The 6000-nt window shown below is 42.2% G+C and overlaps 1 protein-coding gene across 1 annotated transcript in view; it reads right to left on the bottom strand.

The window, feature by feature from the left end:
* The window catches only part of LOC106569124 (gamma-1-syntrophin), a 39750-nt gene that overhangs the window by 10458 nt on the left and 23292 nt on the right, over positions 1 to 6000 (bottom strand). The window lies entirely within an intron of this gene.

Here is a 6000-nt window from a genome sequence, read left to right as displayed (position 1 = left end):
AGAAATTGGAAATACAGACATTGTCATCCTACAAGAAACATGGTATAAAGGAGACGGACTCACTGGTTGCCCTCTAGGTTACAGAGAGCTGGTAGTTCCATCCACCAAACTGACAGGTGTGAAACAGGGAAGAGACTCAGGGGGTATGCTCATTTGGTATAGAGCAGACCTAACCCACTCTATTAAATTAGTCAAAACAGGAACATCTTACATCTGGCTAGAAATTACTAATGAAATTATCTCAACAGAGAAAAATGTCCTCATTGTGCTACCTATATCCCCCCAATAGAATCCCCATACTTTAACAATGACAGCTTCTCCATCATAGAGGGGGAGATCAACCATTTCCAGGCCCAGGGACATGTACTAGTCTGTGGTGACCTAAATGCCAGAACTGGACAAGAACCCGACATCCTCAGTACACAGGGGGACAAACACCTATCTGGAGGTGACAGCATTCCCTCCCCCATATGCCCCCTAGACACAACTATGACAACATAACCAACAACAACGGGTCACAACTCCTGCAGCTCTGTCGGACGCTGAGTATGTACATAGTCAATGGTAAGCCTTGAGGGGACTCCTATGGTAGGTACACATATAGCTCATCTCTTGGCAGTAGTACTTTAGATTACTTTATCACTGACCTCAACCCAGAGTCTATTAGAGCGTTCACAGTCAGTCCACTGACACCCCTATCAGATCACAGAAAAATCCCACTCTACTTGAACAGAGCTATGCTCAATCATGAGGCATCAAAGCCAAAGGAAATGAATAATATTATGAAATGCTATAGATGGAAGGAAAATAGTATGGAAATCTACCAAAAAACAATTAGGCAACAACAAATTCAATCCCTTCTCGACAATTTCCTGGACAAAAGGTTGCACTGTAATAGTGAAGTAGAAAACCTAAACAGGAAATTTGACCTCTCAACTTCCCTATCAAATGTAAAATTTTCAGGCAGACAACCTAAGAAAATTAACAACAATGACAAATGGTTTGATGAAGAATGCAAAAACCTAAGAAAGAAATTGAGAAATCAATCCAACCAAAAACATAGAGACCCAGAAAACCTGAGCCTACGCCTTCACTATGGTGAATCACTAAAACAATACAGAAATACACAATGGAAAAAGAAGGAACAACACGTCAGAAATCAACTCAAAGTAATTAAAAAATCCATAGAATCTAACCACTTCTGGGAAAATTGGAAAACTCTAAACAAACAACAACACGAAGAGTTATCTATCCAAAAAGATGTATGGACAAACCACTTCTCCAATTTGGTTGGCTCTATAACAAAGAACAAACAGCAAAAACATATACAGTTGAAGTTGGAAGTTTACATACACCTTAGCCAAATACATTTAAACTCAGTTTTTCACAATTCCTGACATTTAATCATAGTAAAATTCCCTGTCTTAGGTCAGTTAGGATCACCAATTTATTTTAAGAATGTGAAATGTCAGAATAATAGTACAGAGAATGATTTATTTCAGATTTTATTTCTTTCATCACATTCCCAGTGGGTCAGAAGTTTACATACACTCAATTAGTATTTGGTAGCATTGCCTTTAAATTGTTTAACTTGGATCAAACGTTTTGGGTAGCCTTCCACAAGCTTCCCACAATAAGTTTGGTGAATTTTGGCCCATTCCTCCTGATAGAGCTGGTGTAACTGAGTCAGGTTTGTAGGACTCCTTGCTCGCACACGCTTTTTCAGTTCTGCCCACACATTTTCTATATGATTGAGGTCAGGGCTTTGTGATGGCCACTCAAATACTTTGACTTTGTTGTCCTTAAGCCATTTTGCCACAACTTTGGAAGTATGCTTGGGATCATTGTCCATTTGGAAGACCCATTTGCGACCAAGCTTTGACTTCCTGACCGATGTCTTGAGACGTTGCTTCAATATATCAACATAATTTTCCTACCTCATGATGCCATCTATTTTGTGAAGTGCACCAGTCCCTCCTGCAGCAAAGCACCCCCACAACATGATGCTGCCACCCGAATGTTTCACGGTTGGGATGGTGTTCTTCGGCCTGCAAGCGTCCCCCTCTTTCCTCCAAACATAACGATGGTCATTATGGCCAAACAATTCCATTTTTGTTTCATCAGACCAGAGGACATTTCTCCAAATAGTACGATCTTTGTCCCCATGTGCAGTTGCAAACTGTAGTCTGGATTTATCGCGGTTTTGGAGCAGTGGCTTCTTCCTTGCTGAGCGGCCTTTCAGGTTATGTCGATATAGGACTTGTTTTACTGTGGATTTAGATACTTTTGTACCTGTTTCCTGCATCTTCACGAGGTCCTTTGCTGTTGTTCTGGGATTGATTTGCACTTTTCGCACCAAAGTACGTTAATCTCTAGGAGACAGAACGCATCTCCTTCCTGAGCAGTATGCGTACTATTGTTTGTACAGATGAACGTGGTACCTTCAGGCGTTTGGAAATTGCTCCCAAGGATGAACCAGGCTTGTGGAGGTCTACAATCTTGGCTGATTTTTTTTTTTAACCATGATGTCAAGCACAGAGGCACTGAGTTTGAACGTTGGGCTTGAAATAAATCCACAGCTCCAGTGGGGGAAAAAAGTATTTGATCCCCTGCTGATTTTGTACGTTTGCCCACTGACAAAGAAAGGATCAGTCTATAATTTTAATGGTAGGTTTATTTGAACAGTGGAAGACAGAATAACAACAATTGGAGTCAACCTCCAATTGACTCAAATGATGTCAATTAGCCTATCAGAAGCTTCTAAAGCCATGACATCATTTTCTGGAATTTTCCAAGCTGTTTAAAGGCACAGTCAACTTAGTGTATGTAAACTTCTGACCCACTGGAATTGTGATACAGTGAATTATCAGTGAAATAATCTGTCTGTAAACAATTGTTGGAAAAATTACTTGTGTCATGCACAAAGTAGATGTCCTAACTGACTTGCCAAAACTATAGTTTGTTAACAAGAAATGTGTGGAGTGGTTGAAAAACGAGTTTTAATGACTCCAACCTGGTTCACAAACTACTTCTCTGATAGAGTTCAGTGTGTCAAATCGGAGGGCCTGTTGTCCGGACCTCTGGCTGTCTCTATGGGGGTGCCACAGGGTTCAATTCTCGGGCCGACTCTCTTCTCCGTATACATCAAGGATGTCGCTCTTGCTGCTGGTGATTCTTTGATCCACCTCTACGCAGACAACACCATTCTGTATACCTCTGGCCCTTCTTTGGACACTGTGTTAACTAACCTCCAGACGAGCTTCAATGCCATACAACTCTCCTTCCGTGGCATCCAACTGCTCTTAAATGCAAGTAAAACTAACTTAAAATCTTTCCAATACTTTGAGTGTTTGCTCTAGCCTGCCTAGAGCGCCAGGTGGGTGGGATTTAAAGTTTTGGGACTAGTCTATTGGCCCATGAAGCCAGGCAAGCTCAATCTCGCACAGATAACGCATTTGCAATGGTTTGTAATAGTATAACCCAGGTATCAGCACCTCCTAATTCACACCACGCTATAAGTAGAACCCTCTCCAAGGAATAGAGAGAGAACAAAATTATACCAGGCCAGCTTCCACACAAAGTGTAGCTATTACATTTACATTTCCACAGTGTCTCATTTCCAAAATTGTACATTTTAACAGTGATCCAGTATAGGGACCAATGTTTCTTTTTTCAATGTTATGGAAAGAAGCCTTTTATTACCGGACTGTACATGAGCTGAGTTCTGGATCAGAATACCACATACAGCACATTCGGAAAGTATTCAGACCCCTTTCCCTTTTACACATTTTGTTATGTTACAGCCTTATTCTAAAATGGATTAAATAAATAAAAAATCCTCATCAATCTACACACAGTACCCCATAATTAAAACGCAAAAACTGGTTATTAGAAATTGTAGCGAATGTATAAAAAAAAAAAAAACTGAAATATCACATTACAAGTATTCAGACCCTTCTCTCAGTACCTTGTTGATGTACCTTTGGCAGCAATTATACCCTCGAGTCTTCTTGGGTATGACGCTACAAGCTTGTTACACCTGTATTTGGGGAGTTTCTCCCATTCTCTGCAGATCCTCTCAAGCTCTGTCAGGTTGGATGGGGAGCGTTGCTGCACAGCTATTTTCAGGTCTCTGCAGAGATGTTCGATCAGGTTCAAGTCCGGGCTCTGGCTGGGCCATTCATGGGGATTCAGAGACTTATCCCGAAGCCACTCCTGTGTTTTCTTGGCTGTGTGCTTAGGGTTGTTGTCCTGTTGGAAGGTGAACCCCCCCCCCAGTCTGAGGTTTTTAAAAATTTGGCAAATTTGTTGAAAAACAAACTGAAATATCTTATTTACATAATCATTCAGACCCTTTGTTGTGAGCCTCAAAATTGAGCTCAGGTGCATCCTATTTCCATTGATCATCATTGAAATGTTTCTACAACTTGATTGGAGTCCACCTGTGGTAAATTCAATTGATTAGACATGATTTGGAAAGGCACACACCTGTCTATATAAGGTCCCAGAGTTGACAGTGCATGTCAGAGCAAAAACCAAGCCATGAGGTGGAAGGAATTGTCCGTAGAGCTCCGAGACAGGATTATGTCGAGGCACAGATCTGGGGAAGGGAACCAAAATATTTCTGCAACATTGAAGGCCCGCAAGAACACAGTGGCCTCCATCATTCTTAAATGGAAGAAGTTTGGAACCACTAAGACTCTATCTAGACCTGGCTGCCCAGCCAAACTGAGCAATCGGGGGAGAAGGGTCTTGGTCAGGGAGGTGACCAAGAACCTGATGGTCACTCTGACAGAGAACCAGAGTTTCTCTGTGGAGATGGGAGAACCTTCCAGAAGGACAACCATCTCTGCAGCACCCCACCAATCAGGACTTTATGGTAGAGTGGTCAGACGGAAACCACTCTTCAGTAAAAGGCACATGACAGCCTGCTTGGTGTTTCCCAAAAGGCACCTAAAAAAGTCTCAGAACATTAGAAACAAGATTCTCTGGTCTGATAAAACCAAGATTGAACTCTTTGGCCTGAATGCCAAGCGTCACATCTGGAGGAAACGTGGCACCATCCCTACGGTGAAGCATGGTGTGGGGATGTTTTACATCTGCAGGGACCGGGAGATGAGTCAGGATCGATGGAAAGATGAACGGATCAAAGTACAGAGAGATCCTTGATGAAAACCTGCTCTAGAGCGCTCAGGACCTCAGACCGGGCCGAAGGTTCACCTTCAAACAGGACAACGACCCTAAGCACACAGCCAAGAAAATGCTGGAGTGGCTTCGGGACAAGTCTCTAAATAGCTTTGAGCCCGGACTTGAACCCGATCTAACATTTCTGGTGAGACCTGAAAATAGTTGTGCAGCGACGCTGCCCATCCAACCTGACATAGCTTCAGAGGATATGCACAGAAGAATGGGAGAAACTCCCCAAATACAGGTGTGCCAAGCTTATAGCGTCCTACCCAAGAAGACTCAAGGCTGTAATCGTTGCCAAAGGTGCATCAACAAAGTACTGAGTAAAGGGTCTGAATACTTATGTAAATGTGATATTTCAGTTTAATTTTTTTTATTGTTGCTAAAATTTCTTAAAACCTGTTTTGGCTTTAGCATTATGGGGTATTGTGTGTGGATTGATGAAACATTTTTTTTTATAAAGGCTGTAACAGTAACAACATGTGGAAAAAGTCAAGGGGTCTGAATACTTTCCGAATGCACTGTAATCATATCTGGGTAACAACCTCTTTCATGCATCTTGGTACAGTAAGGGATGAGCGATGTGGCGGCAGCCAGAAAACCCTCACCTCCACACAGTGCAGTATTGACAGTGACTCATCATTATTATGCTCAATGTGACCCCTCACTTATTCCACTCCACATTCGCCCCCTAGAGACGCTGGTCTCCCTCACACTGCCCTCAGGCTGCATTATAATTACATTTCTCAGAGGTTGCTAATACTATGCTAGGTGTTGAGATGCTCTTTACTAGCTACATTCCTAACCCCTCTC

The sequence above is a fragment of the Salmo salar genome, chromosome ssa14 (genome assembly GCF_905237065.1).
Source record: "Salmo salar chromosome ssa14, Ssal_v3.1, whole genome shotgun sequence".
NCBI classification, from domain to species: Eukaryota; Metazoa; Chordata; class Actinopteri; order Salmoniformes; family Salmonidae; genus Salmo; species Salmo salar.
Note: the sequence above shows the minus strand (reverse complement) of the source record. Positions and strands in the feature narration are given on the sequence as shown.